Raw genomic sequence first — 13133 nt, 5'->3', positions numbered from 1 at the left:
GGTGGTTAGCCCAGTTAGAGGCTTTTAGCTCTATGCCGTAGGTCAGGGGTTGGTGCTGCATTTTCCTGATGTTTCTGATGTTATTGATTTTTCTTTCACTATAGTGTGAATCATATTCCGGATGTAATTAGATATATATCATACAAAATCTAAAGTCTAGTGGAGTAGCTTTCAGGCCACATATACTGGGCGATTTAGTATGGTCGAGGCACGTGGGCCAAGAAGCTCTAGGCAATTCTTATGATCAAGGTCGACCATGGTTCAACTCCGTGTTGTGAAAGTGAAACCAATCATTTCTTTTTTTTAGCTAGTTTTGATTCAGGAAAGGTTAAGACTCAAGACAAAACGAGAGAAAGGGAAGCTATCAACCTGAACTTATGTCTGGCTGACGGTTTGAATATCGTCAGTACATACTTATGCTGACGGCGATGGAACTTCTTAACCACGGTCTTAGAGAAAGAAAGGACATCTCTAGGGTAGAGACTATTTTCCATATCCACTTTATGATATCCACTATCTAATAGAACAATCACTATTCCTCTACGATCTACTTCACACTAGAATATGATATAACAACTACAACTGACTCTCCAACTCTATGATATGGACTGGTTAGAATATTCGTCATATATTCATTTCTTCTATATCATTAGTATAGTATTTGAGCTTTGATATAGATTCTCACCTAACTGCTTACTATTGGACAGTCACTAAGTATGTCACTTGTTTTCACTCACTAGAAGAAGATCTTAGATGTCGATACATATACGACGCTTCATCGTTGCCAACAGCTCAATCATCTGACGACTTCCTATCATAGTTCTAAGGATTGAGAATGGAAGGGGGCTATATTAAATGAAAAAGCACTGGATGAGGGTTGTAGTTCATCCATGAATAAAAGTCTATATAGACTCCACGTTACCATTGTTGCTAGACCTAATAGATTTCCTACGGTTGCTAGAGCTAATAGATATCTGACGGTTGCTTGAGATAATAGATTTTTAATGGTTTCTCAAGCTAATAATATCTCATTCTCTTTCATTGTCAAAAATACAAACCCTTCTATCCCTCGTCTGTAAACCCTCCCCCTACTTCAGAAAAGAATAGGATGAGGGACATCGCCCTTTAGAGCTACTTTAAAAGGTCCGACGACCCTTAACCAACAACAATGCATGAGAATGAACTCCACCCTATACCAACAACAATGCATGAGAATGAACTATACCCGCTGCCTCAGTCGCTTTTTGACAGCTACATAATCCAGAACTAAGCATAAACCCATCCCATTTTGGTTGGGACTATACCCACTGCTAAAATAAAGGAGACCATAATCCCCAATCCAACAGCCTTGAGAAGAGGTCCACTACCCAGAATAGCTAATTCACACAAAGGTTCATTGCTCATAGCTTGGTTCATGGATTCTGACTGTGTCCTACTCATTCTTTCTAGAAACTTGATAACCTGAAAACCTGGTACTCGATGCTCTGGTTTGAAAAAACCCTCGTAGTCTATTAAGGGGCATAAAAGAGATGGGTCCGATATAAAGCTATGGTCCACCTTGTACTAACAACACACCCCACACCAGTCATAATAAGAGTAAAGTAATGGCCAAAATACCCAGGTACGCATGATACTACATCTGTTAATACTTCTTAAACATCCAATGGGTCATTCACTAAAGAACGATAACCAGCCCCTAGACTAGATGAAGTGAATAAAGTTGTATCCGGTGAGATTTTACTAGTAATGTATTCGAATCCCAATTTATTATTGAATATGGTAAGCTTTTCTAATTCATTGTTGGAATATTCTAGCTCTTTTTATAGAAAGTCCTTTTGGCCAGGCAGAAAGTGGAATGCAAATGCCACACAATTATTCTTGCACGACATTGGGAAATAGTTATCAAAGCTAACCCCCTCCTTCATTCCCTCTATGATACCATCCCACCAGGGATGAAATATTATCAATACATAATTCAGAAAAGGCTGATTGCTAACCTCAAAACCCTCACTATCTTCAATAGTCAATTTATTGAAATAATTACAAAGGGAATCTCTATTGAAATAGTTGATATCTCTTAAGGCAGCCAATCTGCACTCTTAGGAAACATAACCGCTATTTAGATCAATCATGCATAGAATACAAACACTTTTTTCAAACTATTTAAATAAACATTCACTAGCGCCAAACCCAGTAGTTAGTTGAGCTCATGGCGGAGGGATAATTCATAGTAAGCGGGGGTCTGTACACTATATACGACATTTCTCGTTGATTATTTTTTTATTTAAGGTAAGTATTCTATAAAAGACACAAAATATCCACCATGTATATACATACAAAAACCAAGTATAACGGCGCCATCTTTCATTAACTTTTTTTCTGAAACATCAGTTTCTATAACATTTTTAGTCAAAAAATCTTTTATATCATCTTCAGTCCATAATTCTAGAAAAGTCGATTGTGAGACATCTTCTATAACCTCAAGACGTCTAAACCAATCTAGAAGATCCACACATAGGTACTTAAAAAATTCTTTGATTAGAATATTCAAAAATTTGTATCACCACTCTTAAGAAAGTATAGTACAAAAGGAAGAGCAAGACTGAGTATAAATAATTCGATAACCATATTTTTGATGAATGTTAAGGAGATAGCTCGACAAAAATTCATTATGAGAAAATTGATATAGGTGAATATTCCTGTATGAAGGTTTAGAACATATAAATGATTATAAAAAAAGATATATCCTGGACAAACCTAAAAACCAAATCATACAAATATGCTTCACGTTAGGGATAAAATGAGTTTTGAATACATAAATAATTGCTAATAGAAGGGTAATCATGGTAATATTGTAATTTGATTCTATTGCGTAATTTGTATTTAGCCATACCCTCACAATGGAGCATTTTTGTTAGAGGCTTGATAGCTATGAAGTTGTTTTCAGCTTGAGAGCTATGAAGTCATTTTCTGCTTGATAGCTATGAAGTTGTTTTCGGCTTGATAGATATGAAGCTGTTTTCAATCTCTAACATCAAATTCTAGTTTTCAATGGCCTCAGGAACAATTATGTGATGCTATTATTTCCCTATAGAATAGTGAAAGTGTATATATATATTTTTTGTATGTTTGAGTTTGTCTTAGTCCCGCCGGTAGGGAGTTCGAAAAGTCAAAAGTAGTTTGTAAAACCAGCTTTCAAAGGCATAAAATACTTGTTGTATGAGTACTTTCATATGCGAAAATCCTAATCAGGATGATTGTTCTCGCAGCTACTGGCTTCGCATACCCATGGACGATGTTTCTTTTGAAAAGTGGTACTCGTCATTTTATTTTCAAAATGGGTTGTATCTGTCCGAGCTCCTAATCCTAGCTTTTTAGTCTTATATAGTCTTATAAAGTACTTGTTCCCGTATGAACTAGCAAATTCAAATCAACAATTTTTCTGCACAAAATAGGGAAAGAGAATGACCTAGAGCAAAGCAGATTTTATTCATTTCAGCACTAGAAGTATTTTTTTACATGGGAAGCACACATAGACCAACCACACAACACAACATTACAAAGGGAAGCATTAGTGATACATACACAACACATAGGAATAGATCTCCATAAAGAACAAGAACACCTTTAATGAAAACACATTACAAAGTGTCTACAAATATTTATTTAAACCTTCTTCAACTTCATATGAGTCGACTGACTCTTAGTTGTTTCCGTTGTGGACGCAGAAGGCCATCCTAAATATAAGGTCCTCCCTTTCTCGGATGAGGGTCCTCTACTCTTCATCCAAAATGCGGATTTGGTTTAGGAGCTTTTAAAAGAGTTGTTCCACCATCTCCGAAAAAACAGCGGGCACGTATTCTAAAAAGGCCTGTAGAGTTTTCCACCATTGGCGCTTTTTGTTTTCCACATAGAGAATTTTTTGATTCATTTGAAAAAGTCTTTCAGTGGTGGATGGATCCATCTCTCCCTTTGCTTTGCCAAATAGAGAAAGCGGCTTCTATTTATAGACGTTGGAAGCCCTTTCTCTTTCTTATTATATTATTTGTAATCCTATTTTTATTAGGTTTTTTTGGTTCCATACCATGGTTTAAACCTAGATTTTCATGAATATGGAACCCCATCAACTAGATTTTACTGCGCTGAATAATTGTTCTTTCCTCGGACGCCTTTGACTACGAAAGGCCCCATTTATTTTGGCGAGTATCGCCACGTAGATTAATCACAGATCACTTCATAAGGAATAGGAAACAATAATATAGCGCACATCATAAAAGAGAGTACCCCCTTTATTATAAGACAGGCCCCCCACGTTTTTTCTTAAGAGTTAGAGCAATCCTCACTCGACAGCTCAAAGCTGACTGGTACAACTCGCGTTCTTTCCTACTCATCTTTGACGGGCCTATTTATAACCAGATACACGATGGAAGTCCCCTCAGCCAATCCTCACTGGACAGCTTAAAGCTGACTAGTTGAAACGCCCCAATTTTCTGAACCAAAATGCTACACGGTGCTCATGACCCCGAAGGGCCACAAGCTAACCCATGACTAATATCTGTACCTGTATACTGCATAGTATAACATAAAAATGCGAAAACATGTACTGAATGGCCATAAGGTTCAAATCTAAATAAACATCTGATAAGAACAATGTCTGAAAACGGTATAACAATACCAAAATAAGTCTAAGATAATTGTCTGACATGCTATATTCTAGAAAGCCTCTAAACTGTCTAAATAGGGGTTGATGGGACATGTCCCCAACTAACTCCAACTACTAAAATAAATTGAAAACTAAAATAGTAATGAAATCATCGTGGTTTTGAAAAATGAGGACTTAATTCTAACTCTGACTGTTGTTACTGGAATCTACTGCTGATCTGGAGCTCGTGCCTCTGAACCTATGGTTTAACATAAGAGAAAGAACCATAGCGCAAATACGTCAGTACGACTGACTGTACTGAGTATAGAGTGAGGTAGGCTAAATGCAAAGGGTTATATGCATGAACAATGCTGACTGATATGAACGTGAGAATACATACATGCATACGTAACTATAACTAATATCGTGATAGGAATGAATACTAAGTTCTGACTACTGAGTTTACTGATATTGACATCGGAGTCACTGATGAGTGAGAAAGACTGATACTATATTGCTGAATACTGAGGGACTAATACTATGTTACTGATACATGAATAACTGTGTCTGACAGTTCTGATTATGAAGAACTGGTCTGGTTGACTGTATCTGACAGTCCTAAAGTTGAATATTGATAACATAAGTTCTGATAATTGATATGACTAATAACATGAGTTCTGAGAACTGATATAACTGATAACATGAGTGACTATATCTGACAGTCCTGAATCTGATGGAACTATCTGAGCTCTTTTACTAAGATTGAGACCATAATTGAAACTGTGGGAAGTGGTCATCTAACCGACATGCCCCAATTAAGCGAATATAGCTAAGTTAGGGTTTAATCCCTGCCCCGACTAGAAGGGTGTCAATACCGCACCACTGGTAAGAACAAGTTGGGAGTGACCCTTATCTGGAAGGTACTCAAATAAGAACGGTGGGACCCTAATCTGACAAGTAAAGTCACCTCATCAACCCTAATCTGACAGGTTAAGATGTCTCAACTTACGCTGGCTATGTAGTTCTAGAAAAAGAGGATGATTGCTAAGAATCACACCCTAATCTGGCAGGTGAGTTCCCATCCTTGGGTTCACTCGGTGCTAATTTCTACTCCCATCTGAAGAGACTGAACTGATTAACTAAGCTGAACTGATTGACTAAACTGAACTAATTAGCTGAACTAAATTGGACTGAGTTAACTGAACTGATACTAGTGGTATTGTATAGCGGAGCTAAACTATATTTACTGAGTTCCTTTGACTGATGGAACGTACTGAGTTCTGAGGACTGACTGAGAGTACTGGAATTACTGAGATTTCTAGGAATACTGTTGTTACTAAGATTTTTGAGATTACTGAGTACTGAGATTACTGAACTACTGAGACTGCTGAGATTTCTGAGTTTTCCAGAGTCACATGACTGACTGAATTCTATAGATCATGGCTTGACTAAGAGTATCATGATAACATGACATGGCTCTAGGTACACAACTATATTCTTCGAGTACAAGTACCCCCAGGACTCGATGGAAAGAAACTGACACAACATGACTTTCTTGAATACATGACTCAATAATAATCCATAATACATGAACGAGGGATTTTATGAAGTACATAGTCATCATAATGTCTAACATGAATGGGAATGCTTGTAATCAAGTCATCAACCTCATATTCTAATATCATGGGCATTCCAACAACATATACTTTTCATAACGATAACATGGAAACCGTTTAAACATAAAGGAATGGTAAACATGTAACACTTAGTTCATATTGTAATAATTTGGGGATAACTCATGTGGTACTTCAAAATCATGATCTTGTTCATAGTATGGAAGGCATATAGAAACACTGTGAATCCATTCCCCAATCACCATGTATATTCTATTAACACATATATTGCACAACAATGGCAAGTGGGCTCTTTGAATATAATAGACTAGCATGAATTTATCATATAGTTCACCCCTAAGTTATAATACATGACCTCTATCATTCTAGGCATTTTATCAAACACCTTACATGCACAATCTTGAGCATAGGTGTACTTAACAAATTTAGAAATCTTGAACCACCCAAATTCATGGGTTTCCCACTAACACGCTCATACACTTTATGGAAACACATTTAGATACCATGAAACACAATTAACAACCATCAACATGAAAATCATCACATAACAACATAAAGATCATAATTTATTATTTAAAACATGGTTCTTGAGCTCCACGGATGAAAGATATCCATGGATGAACACTACGCATACCTTAGACGAAAGATTTTTTATGATTAACGGAGAAATTTGCTTGAACTTGAATCCCCAATTGAAAACCCTAATGTGTTCTTGAGAGAATTTTGATGAAAAAGAGTATGTTTTGGTGAAATAATGGCTTAATTCCATGTTTATGGAATATATATATGGGTGGGAAGATGACCCAAATACTCCTCTAGATGTGTCTTTTAATTTCTTTGAAAATTTCTCGATTTGGGCCCCCGACGCAACGCGGAGACATCGCATTTCCACTTGTTTATGACCTGGAAACTCACTGTGACGCGGTGGAATAGTGGAGAGACATTGGAAATTGACAAACGTCATTTTGGCTTACAGCGTGACGCGCCACTGACTGAAATGACACTGCTGAAACTTTAAATCATCATAACTTCTTCACCGGGTGCCCATTTTAGGCGAATTTGGTATAGACGGAAAGCTTAGTCAATTCTCTACAATTTGGAGGGTATAAATCTGTCAAAATAACACCTATAAACCAAGTTATGCTCATTCAAAGATGACCTCTGTGAAATCACACACGAAAATTTGGTGGATTCAAAAGTTTTTTGCTTGGCTTACTCTAAGTAACTCTTATGAACATGCTTAACACATCATAAGCTCTATTATCACTAGGATACTCATCCTAATTCATGTACTCAAATATGAATCATAGGATAGGAGGTTTCATGCATAGGAACAATGGTTTATTTTCTAGCTTAGAAATATATGGGATATTACACTGGTACAACCCGTGTGCCTGCCTACTCATCTTTCACAGGCCTATTTGTACCTAGCTACAATCTCTTCTTTTATAAAAGAAAAAAGGGCCCCTCGGCCAACCCTCAATCGATAGTAACTCCGTCCTAGCAAAGTAAAGTCTCTGCCCTTATCGCTTGATTAATCTGATCAGACACTCGTTCTTCTCTACTTTTGACAGCAGAATAAGAGCACAAATTATCCCTAGTAGTATACTACAATATCTCTATATCTCTTAGAAAATGAGTTTGACAAAGAAATTCACTATAATCTTATTCAAAAATGAACATAGTATCTCATCCACCCTTAAGAGAAAAAACATCAAAAATCCTTAAAAAGTATCTCATCCACCCTTAAGAGAGAGAAAACGTTAGAATCCTTAAAAAATGAACATAAGAATCCAACCACACCGGAATGGGTGGTACTAAGTCCTCCGTCCTTTCACACATTTGGAGAACTTCCAGCTATCAAGGAAACGAAAAGCTATGTAAAGTAAAAGAAGAAAGGATCGCCGATTGCTACAAAGATCCTAATGGATCTGATGCGAAATAAAAAAATACAATGATGAAAAACTATCCTAGTAATAGGTACGTCTTACCTATAAAAATAAAAAGATATGTCTTTATGGTTGTAAGTATTGAGAAATTTGTGAATGATTGTCATTGGTCATATTGCTCATATAGATCCTATCATCTCGGTATTAGGAAATTATCTATTACTGTAAAATGTGATCGTCCGTGTAATAGAAAAAGCTACGTATAATAACAATGTTATGAAATTATTGTATGATTATAAGAGGGATAAAGAGATCATTAATAATACAATTGACATCTCGGATGAAGAATTACTTGAGTTACTGAAGAAGATTGAAGAAATAACTAGTAAATTTGATGAATGTTGTATATTTAATGAAATTCCTAACATAATCAAACTATTGATAAGAAAGGATCTTATAAACGCTAAATCTTATTTTTATAAATATCTTCCTCAAGATATTTAGAATAGTACTATTAATCAGTTCGGTCAATATACGATGGAGGCTATCATAATATATGTCTTAGGGTTGTTGTACAACTGTACTCAAGACACCTCAGTTGTCAGGGTATCTACATTGTTGGACAAGTTAGATAGCATAGTTTGAATACAGGCCAACATAATCAATAAGAAAAATATGGTTAGTAGTACAACAACAAATAGTCGAGTTGATATCAAAGGTCATAAATATCAAATTAGTATAGAATTGCTCGAGTTCATGATTGAAAGAAAGTTGATCAAAATTGAGACCCTTTTAGCAGACGATAATAAAACAGCAGTGAAAGAGAAAGGAAAGGGTTATTATAAAATGAATTTATTCGTTGTATGTAATTTTGACAACAATCTTATTCCTTTGAAACTCATTCTTACAATGGTTTGCAAGACTTTCAAGATGACCGAAACACGTTATACTTAACGAAATAGGGTAGCTGTGGGACTCTCTCTAGTATTGACCTCCTGGAATAGTACCGATGGTGGCTCCTTGGATAAGTCTTTGTTTAGTTAAGAGTAGATTCTTGCAACCTTAACGTACTAACGAAAAACCGCTTCCAGTTTGTAGCTGATGAAAGTCTTTCCTTTCATTACAGGCATCAGGGTGATCCACTTTGGGAGAACGTCGGCCATATGGGCACTGGTAGTGAATTGATCACGGTAATAAGTACGGATCGAGGAAAATTTAAATTCATACTTAAATCCCACTAGCTCACCAAAAACTAGGCCTTTCATCCCTATTTTTTTAATCGCACTCAAAGGGAGGTGAATTCGCTAATTTAGGCTTTTAAGTCAGATTCTTTAAGGCTTGAAATGGAGTGATTAGATTGATTTCTTTCCTTATGTGGGTTTGCCTCACTTTCGTAGTCTTTCATTCAATTCATCCCTACCCTATCAGAGAAAATTGCATAGCAAAAAGAGTCACGTACCCTTCTAATCAGAGAAGGTGCATTTCCTTCAACCTTTATTATTTTCAACTTGAACAGCTTTTCCACAGCAAGGAATTCTTTTTTTTGTTGGGAGGGTGGATCCTATAAGAAAACTTTCCCTTTTTGGTTGGAATGCCTATCAGTCTTGGTGTTTTCATAGTACACGTCTCTTTTTATCAGCCTTCGAATACTTTTGGGCTTCCCTTAGCTTTTAGGTGGATTCAGTCTCTCCCTCCTAAAAAAGAGAGATAGTCAAGTGAAAGGAGCCTACTTCAGAATCGCTGACAGGAGAAGCACTGACCTTTTCTCTTTTCCCTATCGACTTTGGTAAGACTAATAAGTCAAAGCGAGCTCTTACTTAGAGAGAGTTAATTGGGTGGGGTCAATAGCTTTAAGATCACATTGGATTCTAACCCTAAGGTGAATTCACTCTCTTTAGAGACGACTAAAGACTAACAAAGGCAAGCAAGAGAGAGGAAAACAAAGCAAGAAGTCATCATCGCATCATAGCGGGTTAAAAACTTAGGCTTAGTGAATCCCCACTCAAATTTCGTATATAATGTAAGGAAATCCTCTCTGTTAAAAGAGGATCTTTCTAAATGACTTTCTAAAGCAAAAATTAGAAAACAAAAGAGAGAAGACAATCAGTCCAGCTAGCAACTGAATTTCATGCTTTCAAGATTAATGCGTTCATTATCTCTAGGGTCATTAAACTAGTTGAATGGAATTCCTTCCCACGCGTACTTAATGCCAAAGCTCAAAGTCGTTTGATCCCTTTACCAATCATAAAAGATGACTTATTCTATCTCTTTGCTATCTCCATTGGTTGAATGGGAGGTATCAGAAGATCTCTGCTTACCTTGGCCTTAGATAGAGGAGCTATATAACTTTCATTAGCTCCTAGCGCAGTATATCTGAATTCACTATAGGTTTAAGAGTGACTTGCTTAGACTGCTGTATAACCTTCACTTTAGCGAGCTGTAGGAAAAACTACATTCAAGAGGAGAAAGAAAACTTTGAATAGAAGGATCAGTGCCCCTAGCAGTCGTGGAGTTAGTTTATGATGGTCGTGATGAGCTCTACTAGAAAGAAAATCTCTTCTATTCATACATGAAGTCCTATCAAGGGCCTTCGTTTCCCTTAAATTCCATTCACTAGTTCAATTCGGAACTCCAGATATGTAAGTAGAGGCCAAGTGGCTCTGTCCTTTTCAAAGAGGTTATCCTTCTCTCTCCCTACTTCTTAGTTTTATAGGATAGCTTACCATTTAAGTAAGTCATTTTACCCCGCGCCTACTATCTTCTTTCTAGCCTAATTGGTAGCAGTCCCTTTTTAGGACCCCCTTTCTAACCAGTCAAGTGGTTTTCCGCTCCTTGACAGTCAGTTTTTTACCCATCCCCGATCCCATGATTTCCGTTGGTCAACAACCAACTAAAGTGCTTTATACTTCTTCACTACTCGTATAGGCTTAACGGAGTTAAGCTGTATTGAGGGAATCGTTTTATCTCAATCAATCAAGAATGCCTCAACTAGATAAATTCACTTATTTCATACAATTCTTCTGGTCATGCCTTTTCCTCATTCTTCTTAAATTCTACCTCCCATTCAATTATCAAGTGAAAAAAAAAATTCTATAAAACTAGCCAAAAGTTACTGCGGGCTTTTTCAATTAAGAAATTTTCTATATATCTTTTATTCTTTCTTTGTTTTGGGTGGCGCCTCTATCATAACTTCTTTGATGGGATTCATTCCCTATTTTGTATTATTCCATCCGAACTTCTACTCTTAGATCACTATATTAGTGTTCCGAATAAGGATTCAGAATGAGTAGAATTCGTACAACAATGCCTCCGAACCTCGGGACTTTCCCACAAGGAGTATGAGGTCAAGGTGCCAATTTCCTGGAAACAGAGTTTTGTTCCTCCACGCATGACCAGATTTCCAGCCTCTACAACTAATTTATTTTGGGCGGGAAGATCCTCAATTCTTCAATGATCAATAAGACCTAGATTCCATACTAAAAGTGCACCTTGAACCCCTTGAATTCAATCACCCGGCTCTATGCCAGGTCTTGGAAAGCTTGTGTCTCGAAAGAGAGGCATCCCCATTCTATTCTGAAGTAAAAAGGACCCAGGCAGAGCATTTCCAGGGCTTTTAAAAACAAAAACACCAAGCCCAATTGGAAATGCAACATCACCGAGAATTAAAAGAGTTATGGGAATCCCTGTCGAGAAGGAGCACTTTTCTAAGCGAAGAAAATGCCTCTCTAAGAGAAAAACATTTTATTCTCGACAGGGAATCCCCATAACATTATTTATGCATTCTTCAAAGTTCTGATTCATAGTGATTTAGTTTGGATTCATAGTGATTTAGTTCTGATAAATAATCAAGCCTTTTAAATATTTTGATTTTTCCTTTGAATTACTCATATATATCCTATGAATTTTATTTCGCACCGAAAACTATTCTAGGAGAAGTTTGAATCTGTTTCGTTCCAATATTGATTGGTCTTGGTTTGACATGGTTTACACGTTACTAGTTCGCGGAAGAGTTAATATTTCTATTAGCTAAATCCTTTCTTACCTAGCCTTTAGATTCGTATTTTGTTCGTACACAATCAACGACGGCTTCCCAACATATGTTGCAATGTCTCCAATAGCATGTTCTTACTTCGTCTTTCCCTTAATAAGTCATCAAATTTGGTGCTTTTTGATCCCCAGTTGCTATGAGGAATAAAGGACGAAATACAATCGATTTCTCTATTTAAGTAGTTCTCACTTCTCCTAGTTCCTGTTCCTAACTCCTCCCCGGGTAGTTCCCAGTGTTTGGTACTTTCCATACTTCATGGGTGCAACATCAACAAATTCTCTCATGATCAAGTTACAAGCCAAGATCTATGACCATATTATGTTAACTATTCGTATTTCGTTCATTCCATCAGTATGCTCCCAGGTACCTGTAATTGTGATACGTTTTCCAGAACTAAGGGATCTTTTTATAAAAAAAACTCCAAGAACTATCATCATTTTTTTATGGTTTTTCCACTTCTTAGAGCTTCTCTTTCCATTTAATGTGTAACCTAGTTTGAATGGGTTGTCCTTGATCTTGTCCATCAAAAATCAATGATAGGGAAGAGGAACAGCTTCCCTATCTGCACCACTAGAACTTGTGGTTTGAATGGCTTATCCTTGATCTTGTCCAGCAACTGTACGAGCCAATAATTGCACCGCATTCCTTAGATCTTGCTCAGTAGCATTAATAGGTGGTTCTGAGGATGTGGTTCTTCTCCTTCTTAGCTATTATAGAGATGGAGGAGTAGAAAAAGTTTGTGATACAAACTCATCTTGAGCCTCACTTTGATTAGATTGTCTAGGTGGTGACTTGCTGGTCCCTTCTTCGATAGCCAAATCTACTCGCTTACCTGTATTCTTACTCCTTCTTGTAACTAGTATCTTTACTATAATGAGAGAAAAAACAGATTTAATGGTTAAATATGACTTCACCTACGA

At 36.8% G+C, this 13133-nt stretch overlaps 1 pseudogene; it reads left to right on the top strand.

Annotated features, from left to right (window-relative positions):
• Window positions 1-8840: 8840 nt before the first annotated feature.
• On the top strand, window positions 8841-13133 carry LOC124899437 (annotated as a pseudogene).

This window comes from Capsicum annuum, chromosome 6 (genome assembly GCF_002878395.1).
Source record: "Capsicum annuum cultivar UCD-10X-F1 chromosome 6, UCD10Xv1.1, whole genome shotgun sequence".
NCBI lineage: Eukaryota > Viridiplantae > Streptophyta > Magnoliopsida > Solanales > Solanaceae > Capsicum > Capsicum annuum.
This window is presented reverse-complemented; position numbering and strand designations above follow the sequence as displayed.